This window comes from Orcinus orca, chromosome 17 (assembly GCF_937001465.1).
Source record: "Orcinus orca chromosome 17, mOrcOrc1.1, whole genome shotgun sequence".
Lineage (NCBI taxonomy): Eukaryota > Metazoa > Chordata > Mammalia > Artiodactyla > Delphinidae > Orcinus > Orcinus orca.
This window is the reverse complement of record NC_064575.1, coordinates 57747335-57763006: the sequence shown is the minus strand read 5'-3', so window position 1 is coordinate 57763006 and position 15672 is coordinate 57747335. Positions and strand designations below refer to the sequence as shown.

Genomic DNA, 15672 nt, shown 5'->3' with positions numbered 1-15672 from the left:
TCTTTCACTTTATTCATTGCTGGCCTAACAATTCAGAATCTTATCATCATCAAAATCATAATTGTAGATATTTCTGGGTGAAACTTGCTCAAGGAGAAAGTTTCCTCTGAAGGTTTGAAACAGCTAGCACATGTTGTACGAGAGGTTTCTTTACACCCTGTGGCCATAACGTCTGGAAGAATTAGTGAATATATATAATAAATGGCTTTCTGACATTACATTAAAATACAATAAAATATTATTAACTGTTCCCAGACATTTTGGCCACCCTATGGTACATAGATTCCTGAGATAATGTAAACAGGAAAGATACAATTCTTTAAGAATGAAGATTTGCAAAACCCTTTAGCATTAGGCAGGCAGTAGTATCAGGGATTGACAATAGACTGTAATGAATCTTCTATCTTTGTATGGCTATGGTTTACAAAATATTTTCACTTTACAAAACTGCTTTGACATAAGTATTATTACATTTACTTTACAGATGAGGAAACCAAGACTCAGAATAGTGAAGCAACTTCTTCATAGTCATGCTAAGTGCTAAGTGTTAGGAAGCTATATCTCTAAGAACGAATTCCTCATTAATGTTTTTTTTTAACTCTACCACACCATCTCTTACATCCATACCTGCTGAGAAAGTTCAAACCCATTTCTTTTCATTAGAAGTTTATTATTTTATTTTTCAGTGTAGGTCTGTTCATATTTCCTTTTTAATCCTTGAACAATACTATGATGTAGGTACATTATTATTCCCATTTTCTAGATGCAGAAGCTGAGACACAGAGAGGGAAAGCAGTTTGCTCAAAGTCACACAGTTAATCAGTTGCCAGTATAAAGCTGTCAGAATCTGCAACTTCCTCTTTTTTCTCATACACTGCTTCTTCTCATATGCTGCTGGCTATAAATCTGAATTTGGTAAGAGAAATAATGCGATGGCTAATTTTAACTGTTAGTTATCTTCTCATTGAAAAATATATATATAAATAAAGTTACACTAGAGAATTCACACTTCTAATAGATTTCCAAACTGCTTTCCCAACTTGTCTCTAGACCAAAGTATAGGTATCTGTCATTTGCATAGCATCTTAGAGCTGATCAAGTATTTTCACACACTATTTCATTGATCATGACAACAAACTTATGAGATACTTAGGGTGGGTATAACTAGCAGGATGATCTTCCCGATGAGAAATATGTATCTCAGAGAAGTAAAAGACTATAAAGTTCATATGGCTGATAAGTGAAAAAAAAAAAACCAAATCACCCAGGTCTCCTGATGACACATTCTGGGAGCTCTCCATAACACTATGCTAAAGATAGCACAACACCCCACAAGATTCCACCTGCTTTTTCAAGTTCACGAAGACCTTTCTTCCTCTTTGGAAGAAATCAGATAGCCCACAGTGAATCTTAACTTCTGATAGGAGAGATCCTTAAAACTGGGCTGATAGGCATGGTGTGTATTAGCACGGACTATAGACTCTGGATTTGGACAAGGTGGGGTGAGAATTCTGGTTCTGCTGTGAGCTCTAGTTCACTGTTTCTTTGGTGGAAATTACCTATCTTCTTTGACTCTCCATTTTACAGATGAAAGAGTTGTAAGAAAACAAATGTGTGATTTCCTGATATGATTGTGGCTTTGTAGCAAACTCACCTGACTTTTTAATATAACATATCTCATGCTGTGGCATGAACACCCTTGACTTTAAGAAGCCAAGAATGTAAAAGACCTCAGCGACATCCTAGGATGTGTAATTTTTGGGTTTCATGGTTTCCCGGAGATAATGATGCTGATATAATTTTAATATAAAAAGGCTATTCTAAAAAAAAAAAAAAGGCCTTTCTAAAATTGTAAATGCTGAGATCAATCAGTCCTGGGTGGGATATCACAGAAGAAAGAGTGATTAAACATATGCTTTTTCCAAATTATATTTGTGCTCAGTCATGTTGAGTTAACTAAGACCTATCAAAAACTCTTTATTTCTTCTCTATGAGTATATGAACTAAAACTGTCATGGATTTCATAAACTTGAGTTACATATTTCACAGTCCTGCATAGGCTATTTCTATTCTAACCGCTACCACATTATAATGATGTTGTCTGCTTGTATACTTGTCGTTCTCAGTAGACAGGGACTAGGCAATAATTGTATATTTTGCATCTTCATATATTCATGGTACAAGGCCTGTTAACACAGAAAACATAAAAGTGACTCAATAGATATTTACCGAACTGAGTTTATCTCACATAAGAAAGTATGTAACAGGTATATATTTATGTATCTATATGTAATATAAATATACATAATTACACACCCACATCTGCGCATGTTCCTGTTTGTCTTTGTTGATATCTAATCTACTATCTGTAATCTTACACCTGCTTGATTAGACATGGCATTTTTAAGGGGAAACAGTCTTCTACTTTAGCGTATATGTTCTAACTCATTATTCTATACAGATATATGTATCTGCAAAATACAGTAAGTGTATTTAGTTGTAAATACACCTTTACTTTTAAGAAGTAAAATTTTTTTGACCAAAAATTATTTAGTTCAGCAATTTTAATTTAGATATAGTTCAGCAACTTGTAATTTAGTAACCTAGAAAACATTTATTTCCAAAAAAGAGGCTTGCTTAAAGATTTTTGATGAAAATTGGTTGGAAAGCTTATTTTAAATCATATTAGAGTACACTCTATGATAATAAGCTTTCAATGAGTATATGAACATTAATTATTCACTTGACGTTTGTGTTTATTTGAAGGAGTGATGGTGTAATGAACAAGAGAATAAGCATGGTACTAATCCGTATGCTATATGAAGATGGTATCTCTCTTTTGGTTGAGTAAGTGAAAGAAAACACTAATACTTGTCAGCAAGGATAATTAATGAGGCCATAAAAAGCATATCATCATGGAGCTGAGGAAAGAATGAGTCACCTTGTCATATAAAATAATTACTTTGTGCTTGGTTTAGGAAGGCTTCAAAGTTTAGATAGGTTTAGGAAGGCCTACTATGTATTGATCCAATCATTCTTTCAGTATTCCTAAGTGTGATAGTGGTTAAGTGGATTTTTCATTGTATTTAAAAAGAGAGAACAAGTGAATAAAGAGTTGTTGTTTTTTACCATTGGAAAATGATAGTCAGATGTTAAGTACTTTTTCGGTACGTGGGCCTCTCACTGTTGTGGCCTCTCCCGTTGCGGAGCACAGGCTCCGGACGCGCAGCCTCAGCGGCCATGGCTCACGGGCCCAGCCACTCCGCGGCATGTGAGATCCTTCCGGACCGGGGCACGAACCCGTGTCCCCTGCATCAGCAGGCGGACTCTCAACCACTGCGCCACCAGGGAAGCCCCAGATGTTAAGTACTTTTATTATCCCCCTTACCTGACACTGGAAGCAACTCTAATGCCTTTAGGATCAGGGCAGCTTACCTTAATAGCTTAAAGGGAAAGAGAGGTAGGCTAATTGGAGACTGTGAGTTCTGGATAAAGACTTGAAACTATACTTAAAAAATAAAGTGCTAGCCAACGAAAACACTTCAGCTGGACAGATTTGGGCAGGAAATGACCTGATCATGATCCTTGCACTAACCAAGGACCTGAGGCCAACTGAAGCGGAAAGAGAATGGACTTGGGGTATCAACAGACTACCACCTCTAGCATTTGGGCTCTGTGACCCTGATCACATCACTTCATTTCTCAGAAGTTTTCCCATCTCATATTGGTGAGATGGTAACAATATCTATTCCAAAGGGCTGCTGTGAGGAATAATTAAAGCTCATTGACTGACACATTGGAAGTGCTCAATAAATAATGGCTGCTGTTCGAAGATTTCCACAAAACCCTTCCCCTTCAAAGAAACTACCTGTGGTTGTTTCTGCTCTTTTGTTTATTTGTTTTCTTTAGTTCTCTTGAAGCCAGGGAGTTGGGAATGGGTGGATAGGGGACAGCACTAAAGGAAAAAAACTAATGGAACCAGTGGGGCACATCTGTGGGTACAGATTTGACCTAAGCCACCACTAAGTTGCCACATGTTTATAAGTTTCCCACTGAGTGAATGCATTCTAATATCTTTATGTCTTTACAAATGTCTTTCTCTCATTCTTTATGTTTTTTTCTGAATATAAAATTAAATTGTTGTTTTCTTAAAGAAAGTGGAAAATATCAAACCATTTCAAGAAGAAAATAAAATTCACCTGTATCCCATCAGCCAGAGATACACATTGTTCATGATTCAGTGCTTCTTTTCTTTTTCCAATGCATACAAATGTGTATCTGAATACACTTACCATAATTGAGAACATACTACATATATCATTTTGTATACTACTTATGTTAAGCAGAAGGGTTTGTTTTTTTAAGCCATGGAGAGCTGGTACTTTTTCATCACTTTATATCTTAAAATATAGGCTAAACAGTTGATTCAATGAAACGCTCCCTAAGAAGTTGGAAGGGCTGTCATTATAATTTATGTCATGGTTATTTTAAAATCTTAATGTAGTCATGTATGTTTGAGAAGGACTGTAGAATCAAGTTTTAGATCTGGTAACCTGTTTCCTTTTTCCCCTTTCTTTCTCAGTCCCCTAACTGCTCTCTCTGGGAAATAACTATTTGCCAAAGATAAAAATTATTGGTATGGATTCTTGAGATACAGTCTGTAAATGGGGGAAGATTCATCATACAGCTTTCTTTCTGCTCCTTAGAGAAGAAGTCCTAGGGGCTTCAGGAGATGCTGAGAAACACTTTGTTCTTTCTTGTGACAGAGCTAGAACTCAGGGTAATGTGTCTATTTAGAGTTTGTACTCCTCTCTTCTGAGTTAGTCAAGCCTTGGGACATGACTGTTTTATTAGCTGTTAAAATTACTAAACCTGACTCCTCCCTGTAATGCATAATAAAACTATACTACTAATATGTCTAAGTCTCAAAAACATAATGTTGATTAAAAAATAGGAGAGTTTAAGGAGCCTAATAATAAGGTAATGTTTTTATAAATCTAGAAAATATACTAGACAGTATATAGCTTATTATTTTAGGTATATACCTATGTTGTATAAGTTCACATCAACTTCAGGATGTGTGTGTGTTTGGAGGGGGTGCTTTTGTTATTGTCCAGATAACATTTTATTTCTTACTAAAAACAAAAAGAAAGAAAATTCAAACCAAATATGTCAAAATATGACATCTGCTAATTTTTTTTGTGTGTGTGTGTGGTACGCGGGCCTCTTACCATTGCGGCCTCTCCCGTTGCGGAGCACAGGCTCCAGACGCGCAGGCTCAGCGGCCATGGCCCACGGGCCCAGCCGCTCCGCGGCATGTGGGATCCTCCCGGACCGGGGCACGAACCCGTGTCCCCTGCATTGGCAGGCGGACTCTCAACCACTGCGCCACCAGGGAAGCCCCATCTGCTAATTTTTTAATGCTAGCTTTATGGTGTCTATTAACAGTGTATTTCATGATTTAAAAAATATTTCTAAGTTTCCAAGCTTTAGACTTTCCAAAAAGTAGACCAGCCTTCTTTCAGTTAGTGAAAAACAAATGGTTTTGAGTGGTCATTGCTTGTTGGGGATGGGATGAAATCAAAAGGAACACTGTGAGGTGGTCTACAGCTCCCAAAACTAGATGAGTGAGTCTTTAAAACAAACTTTTACAGAATTCCTCTGGCAATACATGTGGTAATGGGAGCAGGTATTTTAAACAGTTACTCATGCTTAGTTTCATTCTCTCTTGTGGTGTGAGGTTAATTCTAAGAGAGACTAATTCATTGTAATGGTAATTAGGGCACCCTTCCAATAACACTTGAGATGTAACAAGCATCACTAGGGCACCAAAATGGTCTTTGTGAAAGAAGAAACAATGTCCAGTGTCTGTCATCCTTTGGTCAAAGTGAGGAAAAATGGGGATTTTATTTCATTTATAAGATGTCAGCAATCACTGTCCCTTTCTTATGCTTTGAATAACTATTTCCAGCCTACTAACCTTTCTAGTACTTAGACCAAAGGTAATTTAAATAAAAACTACTCAACAAATATTATTCAGGAAAAATTAGACCTCACACAGAATGCTTTGGAATGTGTATTATACAATGACTTTGACAGTTTTATGACTGTACAAACTTCTTGTACATTCCATTGAGGAATCCCCTATTGTAGGAAAAATACATACATGCACACATGCTCTTACCATTAATTTTGCCACATTTAAGCAGATAAAAGTTAGTTTAAAAACGCCATCATAAACTTAAGAGATATTATAGAAGATAAGGAAGACAAATAGAGCAACTGTATTTCAAAAAAAGAAACAGCATGTGTGGGAAAGTAATAGCCTAAAAAGTCAGAATGTTGAACAGCGGGGTTTTATTGGAATAAGGTTAGATTTTAAGTGCTAATACCTTGCAATTTTATATGAAATACCAGAGTAAAATGATGGCATTTTTCTACCTACTAGTGGTATTCCTGAAAATCTATAAATTCCTTCATTATTAAGGCTTTTGAATTTTTGTTAGTGTGTATCTTATATCATATGCTGAGTACTTAGATTTCATTATTTGTCTTGCAGTGTTTTCATTTAACACAGGAGGTTTCCCTTAAAAAAATGAACATCATAAGTTACTTGTTTGTATCACTGCCGTTTGTCATAGGAGGAAAAAAATGTAGTTTACAGAAGATGTTTCTTAGAATTATTCTGTGGAGTCTCTTTTACCCTATCAGTTGCCCACAACCTACCATCTGTTGGGGTGGTCTCTAGTTCAGATGTCAGAGCTCTTTCTTTTTAAGTGAACCAGAATGCATTTTATGTAATGTGTGTGGGGGGGGTTAAATTTCATTCCAGATAAGAAACTAAAAAGCATTAAATTAAAGGAATTTACGTTTGCAATTTTCTGTTTGAAACAGTATGTTCTTTAGTTTAAAAACTATCACTTTCACTGATACAAAAACCATGTATACAAAATTGCTTTGTGGTTCTTCCCTTTTTTCTGTCATCTAAGTGTAAATTCAGAATTTGGGAGAAAGGTTTCTTAGTTGCTTGGCAGATACTGAAGCTGTCCATGACTGTTTAACAGGCATTATCTATACTGATTAAATCTGACATAAAACATACCTCATCCAGAGGAAAGTGATGCATTAGTTATTTTACTTGAATCTTTAATGAAGTAAACTACAATGAAATGAACAGAACCACAAAGTGTGAATGTAAAATCTGAAACGTGTAGGTTGAGAGTATAAGAATATATGTGTGTGAGAGCATATGTGTGAAAATAAATACACAACATATATATATACACACACACAGAAATGCACTTATATGTTTTATTAAAGGGGTAAATTTTATGCTTAGTGTGTTTGAAAATTTAGTTAAGTGCTAAGGAATTATCTGCCTGAGCTTTCTAATGAATCTCACATTAAAAATCTGATAGCATGCCCTTGCCCTGTGTTTGTGGCCTCAGTGGCATGCCCATGCTTCTGACTGATTTATCTCTTGATTTCCTGAACAGTACATTTCAAGAGATGGTCAGGAAAGTCACCTCACCTTACCTAAGCAAGCACAGTTCCTTGCATGCTGTCATAGTCTTTCTGGCTTCCTTCTTTATCCCCGCATCCTCCAGGTTTTCCAGACCACATTTTTGTGCATTAAGGCAGACATAAGAAATTTGTGCCCTCCCTGCCACATTCATTTGGGATTGCTTCTGGGAAGATGTCCTTGATTCCCTCATTTAGAAGAGTCATTCCTTCCTTCATCCTACCCCAGCAGGCAGGAAGGACATTTGTACCTTCATTCCAGCACTTGTATCACACTTACATTATAAACAGTCTTGATCATCAGAGTCAAGTTTTACTCATTCTTTTGCTTTCATTGTATAGTCCAGTGATTAACACATGGCTCCTTTTCAATGTGTTTGCTGGATTTTACTTAATTTAAATAATTACCCATAACAGAGATGATTGAGAAAAGAAAAGTAGGGAAGATACAGGAAGACAAGATAGGATTATGTGGTCCCATGAGTGAGGATATTTGTCTTCAGACCTATCTACTTTTGCATCATTTACATTGGTCCCATTGACATTCAAAAAGACCTCACTGAAGGTTGGTAATGTGATATTTCATACTTTCAGGAACAAATATAACTAAAAGTGAAAAGTTTCCTTGAGGAGAAAAAATTTGAACTGATATTGAAAATCAGGACCTAACCGAGGAGAAGGGAGGATGAGGTAGAAAAGGAACCTTCCCATCAGAACAAATTATATGCAAAGGCATGGAAGCAAAAGAAAATAATGTATGTTTGGAAAAAGGCAAATAATTTGGTAGGTCTGGAGCATAAGGTACATGTAGGGAGAGGGAAACCAAGTCTGGATCATAAGGATTCTTCATTGCTGATTAAGGAGTTGTGACTTTAGCTGCAGGTGGTGGAAGCTACTGAAAGAGTTTAAGAAGTGGCGTGGCAAGGCCAAATCTGTGTTTTAGATCGATCAAATCCTTTGGTTATGCCACAAATGACAGATTGGAGGAAGCAAGTCTGGATTCTGGAGACCAGTTATTAGGCCATTAACAAATCCAGAAGAAAAATGACAAGAGTCTGCCCTAAGTCAGTGCCAGTGAGGATAAAAAGATATGGCAGAGAGAAGGGGAAGAGGAGAGAGGGATGGACCTAGGCACCCTTCAGGAAACAGAAGCAATGCAATCTGGTGCTGATTAAATACAGAAAATGAAGATAAGGAATAGTCAAAGATGCTTCCTGTGACTTGGATGAATGGGAAGGTGGTGGTAGTGCCATTCATTGACATAAGAAACATAAGAAGATAGCCAGGTTGTGTTGGAGGAAGGCAAGGAATATATTTTGGGCAGAATGGTGCCTGGAGATTAAGGGAATCAGAGGTTCTAGCTCTTTATCTTAAAACAGATGTGCGTGCTATAGAGATTTGATCCATGACTTTTCTGTTGTGTTCCTGTATCATTGTTTTCTAACTGCCACAAGGATATGTACTATATATTTTATAGACATAGATATATCCATCCATATTTTGATTTTCTATAATAAATAAAAATATTGCAGACTCCTGTGCTTTGTAAAGGATTTTTTAAATGAAGTAATTTGAGAGCTTCAAAAGATATTAAAAAGAATCTAAACCAGCCCTTCATTTCTATATGAAGATCTAAAACCCATTTGCTTAAGTGACTTGTCCAAGTTCACAGAGTAAATCAACAATAGTACCTGGATTAAAACACAGATAACCTGACTCCTGGCTGAGTGTGTTATTTACATTTCATCTCCCTTTAAAAAATGTAAGGAGAAAAATTAAGCAGACATTTATAAATATTTTTAAAGTTTCGTGACTCTGACTTTTCCTGTGTGTGAAAAGGTGGGATGTAAAAGAGAGGTTCCAGGCTAGTGAGGTGTGTTTTGGTGCAGGAAACATCTCATCTGTTTATGTGAAGAGAGAATGATTTTCCTGGGTCCTGACACAACTATGGGGCACTATATGTGAAATGGCAACTTTCAGCAGCCACAAAAATGTGGTCTTAAAAGAGTCATAACCAAGAAAATGATTGAAGAAGAATTTATTCATATGGGATTTTTCTGGGGTACTGTTGAAGTTAGCTTCTCCATATGCCTCAGCAAGGGTGTTGCTGTTACTCTTTTGGAGGGGATATAACAAACGTCCCCCCAACATTATTAATTTCAGTAGCCGAGAGCTTCTTCTTATCAAAAAGAGATAAGAATATTTACAGGAAGAAATATAGTCAGAGGTAAACTCCAGAGTATTCACCGTCTATTGAGATGACCCATCTAATAAGCATTTATTTCCGACACGACTCAACCCTTTGTATTGGTAATACCTGGTACCAGACTTAGTGCGTAGGATGCGTTCATCACATATTTGCTAGGACTGAAGTGAACTGATGTAGGGTTAATAAGCCTGAACTAATATAGAGTCTGGTCTCAGTGTTTTCCATTTGTGGGGTGATGCATAGGGAGAATAAAATCAGGGGGAGACTGAGGCTCATTGACTAAGGAGCAGCTAGTGGGCATTAGTGCTGGAAAGCAAGGGTAGAGTCCAGAAAGCAAAGTTAAAACCCCCAAAACTGCTAAGCATGAATTAGTATTGTGAAAGGGTAGCCTCAAATCAGGAGCCATCAGAAGTAAAGCAAGTAGCAGGAAACAAGGGATAGGAAAAGAAATGTGGGGTAGGCCAGCAATACCAGCAGCCGTTGTTGTTGACTCAGCCTGCTGATGTTAAGTCTGAGTTTCCCACACACTGAGTGACCACAGCCCGACATCTGACATTAATTAGTTGTTTCACCTTGCTTTCTATAACCTCTCTGAACCTCAGTCACCACGACTATAAAATGAGATTCTTGGAGCTCATAATATTTAATGTCTCTGCCAGCTCACTTATTCTAATGGTTTTCTTTCTTCTGTAAGTAGTATTCTTTCAGATACTGAAGTGAAAAGCGGGATGCATGTCACACATATCAGTACAAAAGCTGTTTCAGATGTCAGCTAAGTAGATTTATTGTCTATAAAGACGATTAATTATACTTTGCCATTTCATAAAAAAACAGTATACTGGAAATTCTAATAATAGAAATTCTAGCAAATAATATATTTGGCCTCAGCCTTCTTTTTTATAAAACCATAAACCTAGATTTGGTTGCATTTTCAGGATTGCCACGGATTTATGAAACAATGATATTTGATAAAAGCATCAATATTTAAGGCTTTTTTTTTTACATTGCTTTACCTTTTTATTGCTTTCCCATATTTACCCTTTTACTTTATTTCATGGTTGTTTTGCCATAACTGAGTAATACCATATGCAGCAACATTCAATGAGAGTCCACTTAATCTACAACATATTTTAAGTGAACAATGCCTTTGTCAATTTTTATAGGGCTTAAAATGTTATTTTCTTAAGAATTACATGGGGAAATTCTGTTCTTTGTGCTTTAAGATAAGCTGTCGTTTAAGAGATTTAAGAGATTCCTTGAAGTGACCTCTTGAAGTGAAATGATAGAGAATGCCTTTCACATGCAAGACATATCATAATCTCACACAGATTTTGGTTCTCATGAACATGAAGTGGCAAGAATTTTGAGGGCCCAGTAAGAGATCTTTCCCAGAACTCTCTTTTGTAGTGGAAAATGATAGCATTAATTCTCTACTCGTCATTGGGCAAAAGACATGGGTGTGCGATTTATGAGTGAACTACAAATGGATGATAATCTTCACTTCTTAAAAATATTTTTTTCTCTATTTAATAATGCTACTTGTCATACAGTGGACTGTACATTTCCTTTCTCACCACCTATAACATTTCCTAGGATATTACAGCCATCAGTCACTGTGAAAATAATTAAATAAAAAAATGAAAAATTATCTGTCTTTGGACAGTTTCACGTCATCCATTCTGTAGCCTTCAATTTATGTATTCCCTGCATGAATATTGTGTGTTTACCAGAATTTGTCTGTGACATTTGTGATAGTGTGCTTGTGCTTGATGGGTGACCATCCTATAAAAGGAGCATATCCTGAGGGGCCATCTAGCTTCTTTCAAAGCAGCGTAACAGCTCTACCGCAACTTATTATGTGACCACAGATGATTTGCTTAACTTCTGGAGCCTGTTTCCTTATCAGTGAAATGAGAAAAAATAATAGAGTGGCTGGATTGTTACAAGTAGTCAGTGAGATATATCTTTGTAAAACCTGGTACATAACCTAGCTTTGGTAGAGGCTTAGCATATTGTCGTTGTTATTACCTTTGTTATATTTAACAGTAGTTTGTAAGAAATAAAATCAGAGGAAGAAGACACACATATTATTATAAACTGCATACTAAGAAAAAAAGGTAGGCGTTGATGAGAGGATTTTTAATGACCCATTGTATTAAAAGTGCTAGCAAAGTGAACTTTCCAGATACCTGGTCCTAGACCTCTCACCTCATCTCAAATTTATTTGGCATCTAATGTGGTGAAGCAGAGTGAAGTAATCACCCTCTAATGTTGCATGTTTTTCTAAAAGGAAAAAGTAAATGAATTTTCAATGAGCTGGCTAAAACTGAGATCAGTAAATCAATTTAACCAGTCAATCAAATAGCCAACCAATCCAACAACGAAACAGTTCCCATAACTCTGAGGTTAGTGGAACGTCAGAAGATAGATTTGAGTCCTTTCTTTCATTTCTAACAAGACACCTAAGGCCTCTGAGCCTCAATTTCTTAAACCATAAATGGAGTCAATACTTCCCTTGTAACGTTGGTATAAGAATCAAGTCAGACAGTGTATGAAAGCTCTTTGTAAACACTAAATCACTTTACAAATGTAACATTATTTCCTTACGTTAAAATCATCGTTTACCATTTATTATGTCCTTTCAAATCACATCCTACATCCTCTTACTAGTTTTTTGGCCAATACTTTATAAAACTCTGGAGTCAGACACTGAGAGTGACAGTATAGTCAAATAATTTTATGATTCAGATTGGGAATCTCCTACTTTATAACCCATTAGCTCTTGTGGTCAGCAAATTCTAAGCTTAAGATTCACATCTTAGATGTTTATAAAACGTTGAACCTTGAAGTAGCCATCATATTCTGTAAACATATTTTGAAACCAGTACAGAATATATGAAGACAATCAAATTTGTTACAAGTCTTTTCTGAACCTGGCTAGTATAGCACATGAAGATGGATTTCACAGTTATACATCTACAGAGGAATGTCTAGAGATTAAGATGAAAGTAGTCCTCCTTATTAATCACACATTGTATATTTGACTTCTGCCTCTCTCCTCAGCCTTTAAATCAACTACATCTGGTTTTTGCTACTTCAGTGTGCCATTACCTTTTGCATTAAAAAGCAGTTACTCTTAGAGCAGCCCCATTTGATTAAAAAATAATTAGCTAGAGTTAGATTCATGTTACTCATCATGGCAGCCCAAATAAGAATTTTAGGATAGGTTGGAGACCTACTTTATTTCTACAACAGGGTCAGCAGAATTGGGAAGCTCTTTGTGATAAATACTGGCATAAAGCAGATATTTTGCTTTGCTGGTGTTAATTTTTACAGTTTTTTTTTAAAAAGCACAATAATACAGAATAGATGAATAGATAGTATCCAACAGAGATAGGACCACAAAGCAGCTGAACGTTGATATAATAGTCACTCTATGCCAGAGGGTGTCCTCCTCTGTGGAGACTGGGGCACGTGATTATTATTACACCAGAGCAAATCAAAGTCTGGGAACTGACTCCACTAACCAACTGAATAAGAAATTGTTATGTAATTATCAAGCACATCTGTATTGGAGCTCACTGATTAGTGAGTGAACTTTCTCTCAGGAGAGAAATCTGCATAGGAAACCAAGTTGTTATTTGAAATTTCTTGGTAACCAGGGAATCTGGCATAGAATAATTTGATGGTCTAAATCACTTTTACTCAAGGAAATTGCCATTTTGTGAACAAGGTAAGAAGCTAGGACCAGAATGTAAATCAAAGCATTGGAGCATTACTTTCTTTCTTTATATATATATATATATATATATATATATATATATATACACACACACACACACACACACACACATGCATATACAAACACACACATACCCCCACACACACACACACCAGTGTGCTTAGCAACATAGATAATTTGCATTCTGCTATAATTTTCTTATCTCATAGAAGACTGTTCATAAATAGTTCTGATATAGGCAGTTATTCTGTGGACCACACTTTGAGAAGCATTGCTCTTTGCCTGAATCAGAATTACGCTAGGAAGTTTTAAAAATATATAGTTTCCTAGTACATACCCTTGAAAATTCTGATTCAAAGTTCTGGTGTGTTGCACCTCCATCTGCATTTTTAAAATGCTCCCCATGCAGTTTGGATAAACACACAAGGTTTAGCACCTATGTAATAAAATGCATAGGGTAATTAAGTAGTGTTTAAGATGAAAAGGTTAGAGGTTAAAAACCTGGGTTTTGACACTGGGGGTGCCAAATTCTTGTTTGTTCTTGAGCAAGTTGTGGATTTTCTAAGCCTCGGTAGTCTTACCTATAAACGGCTATAACAATACCTACCATATAAAGTTGTTGTGAGATTTAAGCCTTTTGTGAAAGGAAAGCACTTAGCTCAGTGCCTGCCACATGGTAGACAGTGGATAAATGTCAGCTGTAAATGGTAGGTATCATCTCCATGATGGAGACTTATCTGCCATTTTTGAGCATATACACATTTATATAAAGCCCCAAATTCCCTGGATAAGCAAGGAACATACTGCTAATGTGTGCCTGTCTGAGGCTTCCTTCGCTAAGCATCCATCAGATTTATCAGTCAAGACTTTTTTGGTTTTGTTAGAAACTAAATCAATGTGATTGACGCAAAAGAAAAAAAAAAAGTGGGCTGCTCAAGGGGACATCACAGAATTTATAACTGAATGTCCAAGGGTGGATCTGGCTAAAAACATGACAGGACGGAGGTGCTCTAAAAGTATCCTTCTAGCTGTATCACCTGGGCTACGTATCTATCTTTCTGACTTAGCCTCATTCTTAGACTGTCTCTAGTTTTGTGATGGCAAAATGGGGCCTCAACAGTGTCAGGCATATATGTTACCAGCTTACCACAGAGGAAAAGGAAGTTCTTTTGTAGGCTAGTTAGACAAAATTGCATAACTGAGACTTACTGGCCTTGCTCACAGTACCTTTCCATTCTTGAACAATTTATTCTCTCTAAGCAGGAGCAGAGCATTCTGATTGTCAGGCTCAAACATGTACCTTACCCTGAAGTTAGGGTGGGACACCTCCACCCAAAGCATTTGTTCTGAAGGAGGAAAAGACAATTTCCCAAAAGAAAGTTAAGGGAAGTTACTTAGAAAAGAGGGAACATATGATGCAGAATCTAAAACAATAGATGTCTGTTACTCCAACCCACCCTCCTTTCCTCTACCCTTCCACTGTTGTTAAAATATGTTAGTTCAGTTGGAATAGAGCCAAGATTAAATTTACCCTAGAGACCTTAAGTTTTGTTAAGATAATTTCCAGATATGTGTTCTAATCTATTTTGTATTTGTTTTAGAATAAATTTTTGTGAGTTGAAACTTTCCCCCTACTTCTAATTTGGGAAGGGGACTTGAAAGGTTGAAGGGGAGTTACCTTATATTGACCAAGAACAAAGTCAGAACTTATTAATAACAATATGAGTTTGATTCTGACCTTTCATTTTCTTTAGCTTGGGACAGACTCATGTTTGATAAATAGAAATAAGCAAGAAATGTTGTTAGAAAGTGAACTGCCAAAGTTACAAAGAAGAATTTAGTTTTAAGCTATGTTTATTACATGACAATAGTGTTACTATAGATTATAAAATAGTGGATGTATTTTGGTTCACTAAATCAGTAAAAATCACGTAGCTGTTAATAATTTGGAACCCAGCTTATGAAGCACGACTTGGCAGAACTATCAAGTGGTTAGCAGTGTTGGTATGAAAGTTAAGGACTTCAGCACTCAAATCCAAGTCTGGCTGTTTTTGTGGTGTGTGGCCTTGGACCGGACTTCTCTGGGATGCAGTTTCCCCTTATGTGTAATTGGGTAATAAAATGTAGTCACCACACAGTTGTGGGGGAGAATTAAGTGCACTGACAGGGAAGTGCAGGCTTCTTTCTGTATTTTTCAAGC

The 15672-nt window shown here is 36.5% G+C and overlaps 1 protein-coding gene across 2 annotated transcripts in view; it reads left to right on the top strand.

The window, feature by feature from the left end:
• Window positions 1-15672, top strand: part of ANGPT1 (angiopoietin 1) — a 251656-nt gene that overhangs the window by 137908 nt on the left and 98076 nt on the right. The window lies entirely within an intron of this gene.